Source organism: Macaca fascicularis, chromosome Y (assembly GCF_037993035.2).
Source record: "Macaca fascicularis isolate 582-1 chromosome Y, T2T-MFA8v1.1".
Lineage (NCBI taxonomy): Eukaryota > Metazoa > Chordata > Mammalia > Primates > Cercopithecidae > Macaca > Macaca fascicularis.
This window is the reverse complement of record NC_132903.1, coordinates 8,889,749-8,907,693: the sequence shown is the minus strand read 5'-3', so window position 1 is coordinate 8,907,693 and position 17,945 is coordinate 8,889,749. Positions and strand designations below refer to the sequence as shown.

General features: G+C 44.0%; 1 pseudogene; it reads right to left on the bottom strand.

Annotated features, from left to right (window-relative positions):
• The window catches only part of LOC141409576 (polypeptide N-acetylgalactosaminyltransferase 15-like), a 43,405-nt pseudogene extending 29,276 nt beyond the window's left edge, over window positions 1-14,129 (bottom strand).
• Between the last annotated feature and the right edge of the window lie 3,816 nt (window positions 14,130-17,945).

Sequence of the window (17,945 nt, the reverse complement as noted above, 5' to 3'; positions counted from 1 at the left end):
CTCACTGCAAGCTCCGCCTCCCGGGTTCCCGCCATTCTCCTGCCACAGCCTCCCGAGTAGCTGGGACCACAGACGCCCACCACCTCGCCCGGCTAGTTTTTTGTATCTTTTAATAGAGACGGGGTTTCACCGTGTTAGCCAGGATGGTCTCGATCTCCTGACCTCGTGATCCGCCCGTCTCGGCCTCCCAAAGTGCTGGGATTACAGGCTTGAGCCACCGAGCCCGGCCATCTTTGTTGTTTTATCTGCCTCTGGTCTTTGATGATGGTGACATACTGATGGGGTTTTGGTGTAGGTGTCCTTCCTGTTTGATAGTTTTCCTTCTAACAGTCAGGACCCTCAGCTGTAGGTCTGTTGGATATTGTTTGAGGTCCACTCCAGACCCTGTTTGCCTGGGTATCAGCAGCAGAGGCTGCAGAAGATAGAATATTGCTGAACAGCGAGTGTACCTGTCTGATTCTTACTTTGGAAGCTTCCTCTCAGGGGTGTACTCCACCGTGTGAGGTGTGGGGTGTCAGACTGCCCCTAGTGGGGGATGTCTCCCAGTTAGTCTACTCAGGGGTCAAGGACCCACTTGAGCAGGCAGTCTGTCCATTCTCAGATCTCAACCTCCATGTTGGGAGATCCACTGCTCTCTTCAAAGCTGTCAGACAGAGTCGTTTGCGTCTACAGAGGTTTCTGCTGCTTTTTGTTATTGTTGTTGTTGTTTAGCTGTGCCCCGTTCCCAGAGGTGGAGTCTACAGAGACAGGCAGGTTTCCTTGAGCTGCTGTGAGCTCCACCCAGTTCGAGCTTCCCAGAGGCTTTGTTTACCTATTTAATCCTCAGCAATGTTGGCACCCCTCCCCCAGCCTCGCTGCTGCCTTGAGGTTTGATGACAGACGGCTGTGCTAGCAATGAGGGAGGCTCCGTGGGTGTGGGACCCTCCCGGCCAGGTGTGGGATATAATCTCCTAGTGTGCCTGTTTGCTTAAAGCACAGTATTGGGGTGGGAGTTACCCAATTTTCCAGGTGTTGTGTGTCTCAGTTCCCCTGGCTAGGAAAAGGGATTCCCTTCCCCCTTGCGCTTCCCAGTTGACGCCATGCCTCGCCCTGCTTCAGCTCTCGCTGGTCCGGCTGCAGCAGCTGACCAGCACCGATTGTCTGGCACTCCCTAGTGAGATGAACCCAGTACCTCAGTTGAAAATGTAGAAGTCACCGGTCTTCTGTGTCGCTCGCGCTGGGAGTTGGAGACTGGAGCTGTTCCTATTCGGCCATCTTGCTCTGCACCCTCCAGTGTTAACTTTTTGAGAGAAACATGGTGCTATCTGATAGAATTTATGTGAATATAAGCATGAGGTAATTCACACTTTCAGCATTACATCTCTGCACTTTTGATGATGAATACTTTTTGGTGTTGGATTTTCAGAGGGTACTGTGATGAAAAAGCAAGTATCGTGCCAGAAACCAGTATGGAACAGGAAATGAGGGTGATTCCAAGGTTTGAGAAGTTGTGTGGTGCTCAACAGGTGCTAAGTTTTTTCGACAAGTATTAAATTGTTTGGACCAAAGTACTCAATACACAGAACTTTGGGTATTTGTTTTGTTATATGGGTGCTGTGAAAAAATTACTAACATGGTAAGAGTGCTATAAATAGAGAATGTATGAGAGCCTCTGGAATCTCTGCACAGAGCTTAAAATAATTGAGAGTATGCCTGTTCCTGGAAGCATGTTTTGAGGGTCAATTTCATGAGGACACTGAGAGTGAAATCAAGCTACATTTCAAAAGACATGGGAAACTGTGAGAAACGGGGTGTTTGATGCACAACACAGGAATAACTTTATAATTTTCCCATAACCTTATTCTTTTCCAGTGACATTTCTAATGCCTGCCTCTGAGATTTGACCATACACACCACTCCAGAGAGCCCACCTGCGTCCTCCCTTCATCCAGAACATACCCTGAAAGACAGTTCAAGGTTTTCACCACAGCAACATGACAGGGTCATACACTCCAGTCTTTTAGAAGTAATGTCTGTCTATGGCCACCAGCTCCCTGGGCACCCAGGGCTCCTGGACACAGAAGATGGGCAGCACACTGCAGTTCAGAACCCAGAAGAGAACAGGCAAGGCTAAGGGCTTGGGCTTCCCAGGTGGGAGCTCCAGTGGCTGAGATAACAGTCTTTGGTCTCAGGTAGAATGAATATTTTTAATTGCAAGACTGGAGCAGAGCCATGATGTCAGAAATCCCAGTATTTGATGAAAAGACAGCTATTCTTGCTTGGCCCTTTAATACTCTGTCCACAGATACTGCTTCCAGAGAGGGCCTAAAGACCACACCTGAGGTTTCCCTGCCCTCTGGCTTCAGTCTGTCTGGAAACATGTTTGGGAAGAAGACCTTAGTTAAAATGAGGTACTCTAAGATAGGTAGCACCACACCTGGCACAGTGACATGGCCAGGCTCTTTTCTCCTTTCTCTTTCTCACCCTCTTCTGTTTTCCTAATGACCATCAACCATCTTCCCAATTCTATGATGAATCCACCAGGGACCCTGGATGAGATAAGTCCCCACTGCCCTGGGGGAAAAATATATGATTTATAAACAGAGGAAGCTAGAAACCATTAACAAGGGAATTAAGATTGTAATATTCCTCGGAGGGATTTTAGACAGAGACAGATGCAGTCAGAAGTTTTTTGAAAAAGGGTCTGCATTTAGGAGGATCAAATATTAATGCAGCCAAATTCTGGGTATTTTTCAAAGTGTAAGTGATTAAGAGTTCAAATTTTTCTTAATTACCAAAGAAACTGTAATGCATTAACAAAACTACTGGCCTTTAGTTTGTAAAAATTCTATGTCATACCAGAATCCTAAAAACTGATATTATAATGATTATTCAGTATAATTTCCAACCCTGCCATTCTTAATTTGTAAGATTTTAGGTCGGCTATGTGACTTTGAGCTCAGTTTCCTCACCTCTAATTGGGGATAACATAGTGTTTCATAATTGAGTTTAGGAGATGAAAAAGGTAAGTCATGTAAAATATGTAGCTCTGTGCAAAGCACATTTTAAATGCTTATTGGATTTTGATGTTACAAGTTCAGCATTCCTTTTCTGACACCTGTTGGGCGAGTGTGTTATTTAATGCAGAATTTTTTGGGCTTTAAAAAGGGACACACATCATATACTAGACATCAGTTCTAGTGGGGTCTGTGCCAGCACTTTTAGTCAAACATGCTAATTTTCTTTGGTGAAATATACACATATTTTCACAGTAAGCAGTAAGTGAGATAAATAAGGCCAATGCAGACACTCATATCAGTTCAGGGCAGCTTTTCTGCCTAATGATTTTGTTTTTGGCTTTTGTTTTTGAGACAGAATCTTGCTCTGTCACTCAGGCTAGAGTGTAGTGGTGTCATCTCAGCTCATTGCAACCACCTCCTCCTGGGTTCCAGTGATTCTGATACCTTAGCCTCCTAGGTAGCTGGGACTACAGGAGTATGCCACCATACCAAGCCACTCTTTTGTGTTGTTGTATTTTTAATAGAAATGGGGTTTCACCATGATGGCCAGGTTGGTGTCGAACTCCTGGCCTCAAGTGATCCACCCACCTCAGCCTCCCAAAGTACTAGGATAACAGGTGTGAGTCACTGCACCTGGCCTCCTGCCTAATGAATTACTAAACAAATGCTTGTTTTTTAGAGCTTTTTGGATTTTGCAGTTGTGAATAATGAACTGTAACCTTGTATTTAAAATATAGCATAGCAGTGAAGCCAGTGGTCTGAAGGACCTGGCTGTCTGGGTTTAAATTCTGGATTCACATCTCACTTGGCTTTATAGTGTTGGGAAACTTTTAAACTCGTTATGTACCCCGGAAACCCTGGAGGCACACAACCAACCCCACTGCATCGTTTCAGAATTCATGACCCACAGAATTCATGAGCTTAATAAAATAGGTTGGGCGTGGTGGCTCATGCCTGTAGTTCCAGCACTTTAGGAGGCTGAGGTGGATGGATCACAAGTTCAGAAGTTCAAGGCCAGCCTGTTCAAGATGGTGAAACCCTGTATCTACTAAAAGAAATAAAAATACAAAAATTAGCAGGGTATGGTGGCAGGCACCTGTTATCCCAGCTACTCAGGAGGCTGAGGCAGAGAATTGCCTGAACTCAGGAGGCAGAAATTGCAGTAAGCCGAGATTGTGCCTCTTCACTCCAGGCTGGGCTATAGAGTCAGACTCCATCTCAAATGACAACAACAACAACACAAAATGGCTGTTGTTTTACACCAAATTTGAGGTGGTTTGTTATGCATAAGATATCAAGCATATCTACTTAAATAGAAGAGTTGTCCATAAACCAAACATTTGAGAAGTGATCCATACAATAGGATATATTATAGACTTATGGTTCTTAGCATTTACCTGGTTGAATTCTTCCTATTTGGTAAGGCAGTACGTGAGGAATTCACACCGTACCTGATTAGAGAACTGTGCCAAGATTCCATGTCAGGTTGCCACACTGGGACATTAATTAATGCTATCTGGAAGAGCCTGGTAGAACTTTATGAATACAACAGTATAATTGTGGTAGCAACACCTACATCTGAGTGCCTGACACTCTCTAAGTGCTTTTCACATACTAGCTCATTCAATATTCACAAAAACCCTATAAGGTAAATAGTATGATTGCTCTCAATTTACTGATAAGAATTCTGTGGCATAGATTAAGTAATTTACTAGGAAACTGTGGAGGCAGGATTAGACCCTAGGCAGGTAGGCTGCAGAGTCCGTTCTGAAGTGGCAAAGGCAAGGCAGGTGTGAAATGGGGCCTCATCTGATGGGGCTTACTGGGGACTGGAGGGCCTTCCTCAGATGCTCTGTCAAAGGCTCCCAGTAGAAATCCAGCTTCCTTTCCAACACCTCATGCTGCAGTATTACCCTTTGAGGCATAATACTAGAAAGTCCTCCAGTCAATCACATTTATCACCAGAGACACCACCCAGCTCATGGAAAGAATTGTGGAATCAAACAAGGCAGACAGCATTCACTTGCTGAGGCTGGAAACATAGTCTGTACATGGGCTACCCAATATGGTGGCCACCAGACATTCATACCTGAAATGAGGTTTATCCAAATCAGATGTGGATTAAGTGTAAAATACACCCTAGATTGAGAATATTTAGTATGGAAAAAAGGATGCAAAAATTTCATTATTTTTTACATTGATTACATGTTTTAAATGGCAATATTTTAGATATATAATGTTTACTAAAATACATTACTAAAATTAACTTCATCTGTTTTTATTCTGTAATGTGACTATTAGAAATTTTTAAATTCCATGTGTGGCTCGTGTTATATTTATATTGTATAGCACTGTTCTAGAAAATGTTTTTCCATATGGAATTGGAGTCCATTCATTTAAAGGGCATGACAGTACTTTTCTTTCTTCAAAAACCTTTCTTGACAGCAGTGAGAGATAGAGAGAGGGTCTCTATCAGCTCTGCTACTAATGAACTATATAATCTTGAGATGCCTGTAATACTTCTCTGGGCCTCAGTTTCCTCATTTGTAGAATGGGAGGTTGAACTACTTCCCACAAAAGCCTTTATCTGCAATGCTCTAGGACTGTGGCTCTTAATTTCTTTTGGAGTCTTTTTAGACTCAGGGGAAAACGTTGGGCCACTCCTCAGTGAAATCTTACCTGTCCGTGAAAAAAAATATTGCTCACGATGCCTGAGAGTTTATGGATCCCTACTCTTGGGTCTAGTTGTTCTTCCACCTTATATCATACAACTTGATTGGCTTAAGAAATAAATATTTCCAAGCCCTAGAAGTATCCCTACTTTCAATGCATGCGTGTATGAACATGTGGTATCTATAAGAAAAGTGAAGTCTCGAATCTTGGTTTTCTTGCTCATTTCCTGCTACTGTTCGTGATTGTTTTGCAGCTCCCCTATCTTTTTTTTTTTTTTTTTTTTTTGCACAGCCTGGAGATATGACTCCAGAGTGATGTGGGAAAGTGACATGGGTCATATACTTTTTAACTGAGCTAAGTAGGTAATCACTCAGGTGTACCAGGAGCTGCTATCCACCTAGCCAATATCTCAATCAAGCCAATTTTCTCCCCCTGGTCTGTCACGATAATTATGTCTCAAATCTATGCCATGGATTGAATGAGGCCTGATCTTAAGGTTGACTTGAAATCATTACTCTAAGAGAAGTGAGATTCCTCAGAGGAGAGATAACAGCCACACTGTTTATTCCACCATCAAATTCCATTTCTGTTCTGTTGTCTTGGAGAGAGTCAGGGTGGTCCCACTACTTCATTATCTACTTTAATCTGTGGCTTTAGGTAACCAACGTAGGTGTAAGGAGTTGTGGGGTCTATATTTAGAGCAAGGACCTTAATATGCTTTTTCTGCCCCTTTCACATTGTTTCTGCTGAAAGGCAAGGGGAGCATAATCCCTTTGGGTCTCCCTTATTTTGGGGGTATCCTGCATTTGTTATACCCAAGCGAGTTAGAGAAATACCACACTTTGAGATGAATTTAAGAGTCCTTTGTTAGCCAGTGACTGAGAGACAGCTAATGCTTGAAATGCTCTTGGCCCCCGAGGAAGGGGCTTGATATTCCTTTATACTTTGGTTTAGAAAGAGGAGGGAGTTCAGTTGCAGCAATTCTACAGAAGTAAAAACATGTGAAAAAAAAAATCAAAAAAAAAAAAAAGACAAATGTTTACAGAGAAACAAAGAGTTCCAGGTGCAGGGCCTCTAAATCTTTCATAAGATGTTATATTTGTGGGCTGTGCCGGACACAAACTCAAGGCTTTATGGTGATATCTCTTGAGCAAAATCCTGGGAACTTCATCTATTGTTGCTTCAGGACCTTATCAGTTTATTGGACTCTTCGATATGTTGAGAGTTTGCTTACACAAGTTAACTCCTCGAAGAAGGCGGTGGGTAATGGGTCCTTGGTGCCTTATAAATGACAAAGCCAAATGGAGTTCCTCTGGCTTTCTCAGCTAAGAGAGAGCTTATTCGTGTGGGAACAAGGCTAGATGATTAAGGGAGAAAGGGAAAATCTAAAAACAAACTTAGTAAAAAACAAGGTTATGTATTACACAGTGATAGGAAAACTGAGAATCTAGACCTGGGAGGAAATGAGGGCACCCAGAGCCCCCTCCAGAGTCTCCACTTACTGTGTAATGAATCAAGCATCTGGACAAATTTGGTTACTGGCAAAGCATTTTATGGAATTTTGGAATCAAAAGCCAGGCTGAATTCTGAAGAAACGTGTGAAATTTGTGTCATCTTCAGCAATCATAAGAGGACAAGAAAGGGACTTGCTTTCAAGCATTCCCACAGTCAATTCATGTTAGACCTCTGTGCTGTGTATTTCTTTTCTTTTCTTCTTCTTTTTTTTTAATGGTCTCACTTTGTCGCCCAGTCTGGAGTGCAGTGGCATAGTCTGGACTCACTGCAACCTCCGTTTCCCAGGCCCAAGTGATTCTTCAGCCTCAGCCCTCCAAGCAGTTCAGACTATGGACATGAGCTACCATGCCCAGCTTGTGTGTGTGTGTGTGTGTGTGTGTGTGTGTGTCTGTGTGTCTGTGTGTCTGTGTGTTTGTGTGTCAGTGTGTTTTGAGAAATGGGATCTTGCCTTGTTGCCGAGGCTGGTCCTGAGCTCAAAGTGATCCATGAGCCTCGGCCTCCCAAAGTCCTGGGATTACAGGTGTGAGCCAGTGTACTCAGCCTGTGCTGTGTACTGCTTAACAAAGGAGTACATTACTTTTTATTAGAAAATTAGAATTCTAAAATTTATTATATTTATCTTTTTTGTATATCTTTCTGGAAGCTCAGAGTCACATGTAAAACTCACTTCTAATAACTGTATTATCTCTGATTCTCAATACCCTCTTTTACTTTCTGAAATCTGCTCTTTCGTCTGTTTTAACTGTATACAATAGTGATTAATTGTGAGCCCCTCTGAGTACATTTTGGATAAAGATAAACAATAAAATGTCAACGAGTGAAGTGAGAGGTGTTTTCTATTTTGGTCTTTATCCCTATGAACCATAGTGGCTGCCTACACAGGGCTAAATTAGTAACTTTAGTCTAGTGACACAAAAAGTGTGATTAATTAAAACAAAAAACCCACAGTCTTCTATTTGGCTTTGTGTTTTTGTATCTACAGATGTGTCCGATGTTCTTGGAATTCATGTAAAGCAAAATAGTGAGGCTACCTCATTTACTTGGAAGGAGCTGGAAGTGTATGGTTACTTCATCATTCTCTCACCTGTAAATTGAGTTTTAACCCTCAGGCAGGTACAAGGTTGATCCTATGTTAAGCCTTTCTAAGTTCCAGAAGATGAACTGCTTATGTTTCAAAAGGCAAACAGGTGTCAAGCTGCCAACAAACACTGGTTCACTGAAATATTTGAGATCTATGACTACATTACTGTGCAGATATTCAAGGACTAACTGTGTTTCAACCTTACCATAACCTGTTACCATAATAAAGAATAAACATTCACTTATCTAATTCTTTGTTAATTTTCCTGAGTCTGGATGTTCCTCGAGGTCCATGATGCATGAGACATTTTGAAAATTCATGCATTTTCTTGGCATTTGTGGAAAGTCTCTTACACCAGAAGCAGAAGGCTCTGAATTCTCCCTTTCCAAAGCTCTTGCTGCTCAGATGTGACCTCAGGACTGTCACCGGCTTTTCCTGGGGCAGATGTAAGGACATGTCATGCTGAGGGGTGTGAAGTACGATAGTAGCTGGAGAGTTTCCTTGGGGCATCTGAGCCAAAGAAAGCCTCTCCCTCTGAGGGGCCAGGAGGCATCCTGACCCCCTGCTGCTCCTTGATGTAGGTGTGCACACACTTGCTCCCCCTTCTCTCTCTCCACCACAGACTCTCCCATGCTTACACACACACACACACACACACACACATACAGACGCACATGCACAAACACTGGGTTTTCTTACACTGCTTTGCATCATTTAACCGCTCAAAGGGCAGCCAGATGTGTTCTTCTATCTGCCCCACATTGCTTCTCCACACAGCAGCTCTGGTTGATCCTGAAGAACTGGATGTCTGGCAGATAGGGACCAGCTCCAACTTCAAGTAAGGGATAACTTAGTCAGCTTCTTGAGATGATATCATCTTTCAGCTCCTTTACAGACTTTCCTTTTCCTCCTCGAAACCTTCATCCTTCCAGGGGTATGGCTTCCACTACTTGGCTTGGGTGTGAGAGCTGGCAGTCAGCACAAGGCAGCTGGGGGCTGGATACAACAATTAGTCTTGATTCCCATCGTTGTCACTTTGTGTAGAAACTACCCATTGATCAGCACCTCCCAGTTCTGTGCTGAAATCACTTGCCCATAGGGAGACTCTGTGTAGGGTTGCTATGAACAGTTACAGCAGTTGTGCACTGTGCAATCCTAGAGAACACTTATAATATCATCACGTAAATTTGCATTTTTATTTTGACAATTTGCTGGCAGTTGGCATTAAGATGTCTTATTCTAATAAAGTAAGTGTTATGATCAATTTTCTGAGGAATGGGAGTCATGAGGAATGGTCATGAGAAAGGGATTTCAACCAATTCAAATAAAGTTGCCACATGGCTAGTGGGAAACTACTAGGCAGGGACAGGGAACAAAGACAGGTCAGAAGCCTCTGAATTCCTTGACCAGGGTGTGGAGGAGGCTATGACTGTGAATTAGCTGATTTGTAGCTTATTGCACTGTTTACTAACCACTCCCACCGCACCTTTTTTATAAGAGTTCTTAAAGATGCTTTCCTGTCTTTTGGACTCTGTCCTCATCTGATGACAGAATATCTCCTGACACGAGCCTCAGAGAGAGACAACTGGTCCCTCTTTCCTCACCACATGAAGAGCTACACCAAATAGTTCCTGTAGCTTGGCCTTGCATGAGGCTTGCGGGTGAAGTCCCTGGGGGAGTAAAGCACACGCTGAATAGGGCTGCTTAACCCAGCCACAGCTCACAGAGCATCACCAATGTGGAGTGGGAGAGAGTGGTACCCAGATACCATAGAGGTGGCTTTTCTTTCAGATCCTCACCTGCCAAAGCCTACAAGCTGGACACTGGGGCCCAGAGAAAACAGAGTGGCAAAGAAGCTATGAATGAAATGTGGAAATGATGAAAATCTGTTCATATCACACAGAAGAGATCAAACCCAATGACGAAGACAAGCCAATAACACATCAGGGTCAGGGTCAGAGGCCCAGAGTGTGTGTGTGTGTGTGTGTGTGTGTGTGTCTGACAGAGAGACAGAGACAGAGAAAGAGAGAGAGAGAGAAACAGAGAGAGAGAATGAGAGAGAGACAGAGAGAGAGAGAGACCAAGAGACAGAAAGAGACAAAGAACATGAGAGATGTAGAGAGGCAGGCAGACAGAGACATACAGGAGGGGAAAAGGGAAGGGAAAGACACAGGAAACTAGAATGTCTCTTAATCACAAATGGCTTTCCAAGGAGCCCCATTTTCTTTATAGCTGAGGATGTTGAAGTACTGCCATGTCTTCTCCCCCTTCACCTGGATCTGCAAAATGGAGCCCTGATGTGAGAAGCAGATACGAGGGACTCACAGCAGCAGGTAACACATGTCTCACAACCAAGGGTGGGGTTAGGGATGTCTAATGTTTCTCCCAGACCAGCTTCTCCAACTCTTAAAAAGAAAACCCGACTCAGCTATGAATTCTGTGCCCTTACACATCATGTCACCTCTCTGAGCCTCAGTTTCTCCCCTTCTAAAACCGAAGCTAAAATAGCTGCCTGAGGCATCTCATGAGGCTCATTAAAGAAGGCATATGAAAGAAGTCTGTGAGGGTTATACATATACAAATTTTAATAATATTAATTACTGCATTTCTAAATGTCTGCATAAAAGAAGCATAGAAAACAGCCTAGCTGTCAAGTGGCTATGTGACCATGAGGGGTCTTGTTTACCTTCCTGGAACTCAGGGTTCTCAACAGGTAGGACAAGATGATGTTCATGGTCCCTCTGAGAGCCACCTGCTTGTGATACCAGGATGGGAATTGGATGGGGAATGGACAAGATCAACTTTAGAGTGTGACTCCAATGATATATATCACCATGATTTCAAGATGATACTTTGCATGGAATAGAATTTAAAAATGGCAGCTTTGGAGGGCTTATGCATTTTCTTTTTTCTTTCTTTTCCTTTTATCGTGGGGAGGGGGTGGAGTGCAGTAGTTCTACCTTGGCTTACTGCAACTTCTGCCTCCCAGTTTCAAACAATTCTCCTACCTCAGCCTCCTGAGTAGCTGAGATCATAAGTGTGCACAACTATGCCCAGCTAATTTTTGTATTTTTAGTAGAGATGGGGTTTCACCATGTTGATCAGGCTGATCTCAAACTGCTGACCTCAGGCGATCCACCTGCCTCTGTCTCCCAAAGTGCTGGGATTATAGGTGTGAGCCACAGCACCTGACCGGCTTGTGCATTTTCATTTCCTAGTTCTTGTCCTAATGCTGAATTTATGTAGGTTTTTTTTGTTTTTTGTTTTTTGTTTTGAGATGGAGTCTCATTCTCTTGCCCCAACTGGAGTGCAGTGGTATGATCTCGGCTCACTGCAAGCTCCGTCTCCTGGGTTCACACCTTCTCCTGCCTCAGACTTCCAAGTAGCTGGGAGTGCAAGCAGCCACCACAATGCCTGACTAATTTTTTGTATTTTTAAGAGAGATAGTGTTTCACCATGTTAGCCAGGATCGTCTTAATCTCCTGACCTTGTGATCCACCTGCCTCAGCTTCCCAAAGTGGTATTCTTCTTTTCTTATGAGATGTTAGTCAAGAGGCAAACTGTCTCATGAAACTGGGCAATATTAATCTGTCTTAATCTCGCTAGAGTTCTGATTGATCTTCTTTGTTAAAATGCAATGCTGAACTGTTAACAATTTACTTTCTGTCATTTGAAACCATCTGCATTTGGCATAATGGTAACCCTTATGTCTCCAGAATCCATTCCAACGTGGTCCAGGAATTTTTTCTTATATTGGATAATCTCTGACTTCAAGTGAGATAGTAAACATTTACCATGGGTAGGAGTGAAGAAATCATAAGGCTTGGTTCTAGATCAGTCCTATCTACCTGGGCACCATCAAACAATTATTGTTTGTAGATCTACTCAGCTACACACCTATATGAGCTCCAAAGGGTATGCCTGAGGTGGTTCAAGGTGGGCCAGCCACCAGGTTTCAGTTTTCTTGGGTGGGATATTCAGATTGAGGGTAATGGTGGACTAGACATGTTTAAGAAGTGTTTGTCTTTAACAAGGAAGTAAGAAAGAGATTGACACTCAGATAGGGGAAGGAGATCAGAGAAATGATCAAGAAAAATGTTAAGATGTTTGTCTGCAGAGTAATGTAATGCAGTCCTCTCCAGCTTCACATTTCCAAGGACGGGCCTTAGGTAGAATACTAGGGACCCCTTATATAAACTGGGGAAACAAAGAATGCTGTTGAGTGATCACAGAACCTAATGTTTTCTTTTTACAAGTGAGTAAGCAATGGTCTAGTGTAGTTCAGAGACTTTTTCTCCCAGGTTATGTTACAAACTCAACTAAAACTGCCAAATGTTCATCAAAGGCAATGATAGCCATAGTAAGGTGTTACCCTTATCATGCAATTTAATACAATTTTAAGTATTTGCAACCTTATAGAAGCTGTTCTCTAGTCCTCAGTTTCTTTATCTGTAAAACAAGGGAGATGGACTGGAAGACCTCTAACCTCCTTTCCCACTTTAGCTCCCTATTCTTAAAAGGCTTGAACATCTGAAAATCCAAAAGGAATAGATCATTCTCTAATGGAGACTCAGGAATTAATGAGGAGGTTGTTCTGTGAGTGGCTGACATTGTAGATTATTTCTCCCAGTCCCATGTCTTGTTTTGCAGGCCTGGGGGATAAGTTACCTATCACCAGCTATTCTGCTGAGAAGGGGCTCCAGCCAGCCTGAGTGGCACTAGCAGTGGGCATCCATGAAGACCAGCGTATCCCCCATGGCCCTGATGGTGCCCAGCCTCTTGTTGCTCCTGAGTAGCTTCACCCCCTCCAGCCTGCTCACATATTCACAGAGAGCAGACTTGAGTTGTCCTGGAATCAACAGGGTGGTAGTCAATGGAATGGCAAATGTCACAACCAATGAGATTATGACTAAGATAACTGTCAGCAACTCTTTTGGAAGCTCTGGTGGGCATAAGGGTCTTAAGAACTAAAAACATCATTACATTGTGGCTGTTGCTAAGATGTAAGATGTTTCCTTAGTTTAGGATGGGCCATGATTCTCTCCAGTAAAAACTAGAGGGATGGTGTCAGAAAACCAGGAAAGGGGAGAACTTGCTAATATTCTCCAAATAAAGCAGCAAGAATGTAGCAGATACTACTGTTGTCTGATATGGTTTGGCTCTATGTCTTCACCCAGATCTCATCTTGAATTGTAATCCCCATAATCTCCACAAGTCGAGGGAGGGACCTGGTGGGAAGTGATTGGATCACAGGGACAGTTTCCCCCATGCTGTTCTCGTGATAGTGAGTTCTCACATGATCTGATGATTATATAAGTGTTTTACAGTTCTTCCTTCTCTCTCTCTCTCTCTCGCTCACTTGCTGCCATAAAAACATGCTTCCCTTTCCTCCATGATTGTAAGTTTATTGAGGCCTCCCCAGCCATGTGGAACTGTGAATCAATTAAACCTCTTTTCTTTATAAATTACCTAGGCTTAGCCAGTTCTTTATACTGTAAAAACAGACTTATAGTGTAAAAAGACTAATATAGTGTTCTACTCAAATTCCCTGAGCTCCCCTTAACTAATTTGGTTTGGTTTGCATATTCCCAGCTGCTGTGGGTGCTAACTGAAATCTGACCCTTTCCCTGGAGACTTGCCTTGGGATATCAAAACTGCCTCTGCTGCAGGTGCCAGAGTCATGCAGGATGCTGGCCCCAGTCCCAGGTGCTCATGGTCAATGACTGACCATTGCAGGGTAAAAAGCAAGACAGACTCTGCAGGGCAGTCTGTGCTCCAGAGTTCCCCATGGGATCAATCTATGGCTGATTGTCACCTGAAACCACATCTTTGTTCAGTTCTTCCCTCTGTCTCTTCTGCATCACCCATTCCCCTACAGGTTTTCCCTGAAAGCACACCCTCAAAAAAATAACATGTATATGAGTCTGCATCTCAGGCCCTGCTTTCAGGAAACTCAACCTAAGACAGTGAGTGGTCAAGGCAATCAAAGGCAAATGGGTCCATTAAATTTGACAGCTGGTAGGAGATCGGGGGTACTGGTCAAAGAGGTCTCATTGCAGTTGATAGGAGAATCTGCAACGCAGAGGGTCCAGAAGAGAAAATAGGAGATGAAAAACTGAGACCAAGAGTCCAGACAGTGTTTTAAGAAGGTTGACTCTATAGGGGAAGGAAGAAAAAGTGGCCTAAGAAAAAGGTGATGGAAAGAATGAGAGAAGCTTATTAGGTTTTGTGTTTAAGAGTAACTTGATTGTGCGTGTGCCTGTGTGTGTCTGTGTGTATGTCTGTGCACACACTCACATGCCAAGAGGAACAAGCTAGTGAAGACGGAAAGAACAATGTGTTCATAGAGAAGCAGTGGTCTCCATGAAGTCTTGGAAATGGGGAGTCCCCAGCCCACTGGACTAAGATCTCCCTAAGGACAGCTGGTTGTACCTAATGCATCTCTTCTGCTCCAACCCTTAGTCCAGAGCCTGTCCCACAGTAGGCACTCAGTACATGTGCATTGAAATCCCCACCCTGACCCCCCACCCACCCCAGCACAGTTCCCCAGTGCAGAGGCATCCTTCACTGTGGATACAAATAGCCTGGCTGCTTTGGGAGCTGGATCTCTGTGGAAGCTGGAGAAGGTTAAGGCAACCCCACCTGAGAGACCCCGGCAGACTTCATACACTCCTTCCCTGGGAATCTGTCTTCTAAGCACCACTGATTTTCTGCAGGGAGAACAACGTCCTGAGCAGTAAAGGAAAGGATTTCCAGACACTGGGTTGTTGTAATTCTCCGCGGTAAAGTGCTGTGCTGATTTGTTACTTTATAATTACTTTTATGGTAAGATTGTCAGCCCTCATCAACTCCCTAGAGAGGAACCTCTGTTAGTCAAGCTATTAAAATTTCTGAACTTGCATGTCTGAAAACCAGCCCCTCAGTGACTTCTTTGGATTTAACATTGCTAACTGTAACATCTTCCTCACCATTCATCCTCCCCTTCCTCTGTACTGACACAAGTTTGATGTTGCTCAGGGAGCTAAAAACACTTCTCTCTCAAGACTTCTTCTCACTGCTGGCAGCAGCTCTGGTAGAAATAAACTGGATGAAAGGATTCTGGGAAAATGTATTATCTTACTATTATTTTTCCTAAGAGGACAAACTGGGCTAGCCCCTCCCTATCCCTTCTTCCCCTTTTTCCTACCTGAAATGTGTTTGTGATGTCCAGAGGTAGAGTAGCCCTGTTGTGATTATGTGACTAAAACTACTCTCTAAGCATGGTAAAGTGCAAAGCAGATGAATGTGGGTGCCCAAATGCCACTGTGGCGCTCTCACAACAATCCTACATTGCCATCCTATGAGCTTTCTATACTATAAGGGAAAATAATATCTATTCATTGGTTAAGTCACTGCAGCAGGTTTCTGTTCTATGCAGCCAAATATAGTTCTTCACTGATACTCCCACCAAACATTAATTTATGAAGCCCTCCTGGGGCTGACTACTGGTCTCCTTAGCTATACCTCTAACCTATGTTAGTATTATTTCAGACAGACTTCTAACAAGAGAGCTTCAGAACAGATTAAAGAAGAATTTTCAGAGTGCAATAGTGGTTTGGCATTCTCAGAGGGTTTTGAAGCAGGTAAATGCACCCATGTCTCAGTAGTACAGTGCTCAGAAACAGCTGGTATGATCCTCAACACCTTGCTTTAGGAAAACAGCAGTAATAATGACTTCACTTATAAAGGGTCATATGGTCTGGGTATTACAAGCATTTTCTGATTTAATGATTCAGCGTGGGCATTACTACGCTGAATACCTTGAAGCCCATCTAGCTGATTCTATCACACTACACTATGCTGTCAGGACCATCACCATGGGAACACATCAGGGTCACTCTGGGCAACCCACAGCACCTTTTTATGTCTCAGTTTTCCTCATAGGTAGAGTAGGGTTGATAAGCCATACCTCTCTGGCTGGCCAAGAGGATTTAATAAAAACAGTGTGCATGGTGGTGCTTGTCTGGGATCTGGGTCTTGGCAAGCACACAGAGGAGAGGGACCCGCAGAAATTAAACCAGTGCAGTTCTGGTTGTGGAAAAGACCCTGTGCCCCAGTGTCAACAGCAAACATGGGACCACTGAATGCAAAGCCAGCCCAGTGGTGAGGGGAAGAGGGGGAGTTGCCCAGGAGGGAACAGTTTAATTGCTTGGCAGGGGGTCCAGATCTCCTCTGGTGGGGCTGCCAGGTCTGAGGTAGCCCAGTTCTCTGGGGACCAGCTTCTCCACTTTCCACACTCTCTAGTGGCACAGATATAACACAGCTCATCAGATGGTGGGGGCGGGGCTAGAGGTGTCCTCTTGCACAGACCCTACCCCAGTTGAGGGTTTGGAGAGTCTCTAGGCACTTTAACAGTCAAACCAGCCCTCTTCTGCACCTGTTGTTAGTCTCTCCTAATATGCAGCCAACTGCACTCAGGAACCCCAGGTGTTCCCAGAGCCTCTGGCTAATCTGACTTACTGCTATGGCCAGCCTGGACCCATCCCTGAAGTGAGGATCTTAGAAAGAACTAACAGAGGCACCTGGCCACCCTAGCTCTTCTCCATCATTCCCCTTAGAAAAGTGCAAATATTTGGCTTCCCTTGGAGCATTCTGTTCTTCCCACAAGACCAAGAGGGGCTTCCCTAGGTCATTTAGTTGCTCCAGAAATGTAGGTATCAGACCCAAACCAAATATTGCAGCAGAAGTTCTCAAAGTGTGGTTCAGAGAAAACAGCAGCATCAGCATCACCGGAGAGCTTGTTAGAAATGCAAATTTTTCAGCCCCACTCTATCTCCAGAAACTCTGGGGATGTGCCCTGCAGTCAGTATTTTAAAAATACCACCAGGTGATTCTGGTACACACTCAAGTTTGAGAGCCACTGAGCTAGGAGTCAGGTGTGAGCTTCTCTGTCTCCACCTTTTTTTAGGGCTGCCCCTAGTAGTGAGGTTCCTGTGAGAAGAAGCATACAGGCAGGTTCTGCAAGTCCGGGCTCTGGGTCTGACACTGCTGCTTTTGGCTGACTCCGTTCCAGGCTGATCTCTTCTTTGGGCCACAGTATCATCTTCTGGAAAGTGAGTGGGTCAGACTAGGCCATGATGAGTTAAGGACCAACACATATATGCATGTATGTGTAAAGTGCTGCCCTGGGGTCTAGGAGGCAGTGAGCACTCACAACAGGGCCAACTATTGTGATTCTTCAGTCTCTTGGTGAGAGGATTGTTGAACTGGGTGGTGCCTGGGCGAGAGATCCCCACAGGATTAGACTGAGGCAGTACTCATCAAGACCCTCCCCAGGGCTGTTTCCACTGCAGGACTCTTTCTCCTTCTCTGTCTTGCGACCCCCATTACCTTACGGGTTTCCTCCGGTTCCTCTTTATTCATAAGTTACTTGCCCAAGAATCCTTATCTGGCGGTCTGCACTTGGGGAATCTTGCCTAAAACAGTTCCAAACTTCAATCTTTTGCTTGAGAACTCCACCCCTCAGTGGGTCAGACTCACCCAGGTGAGCCTGGAGGAAAGCCCTGGCTACCTTGTTGGCTGAGGTGTGCCAGGTGCTATGTTAGGTTGTAGAAACATAAAAATAAAGAAAATAGTGTCCCTGCCCTGAATGAAGTTAGAGATTACTGGACACTTAACTATGTGCATCATCCTATTTA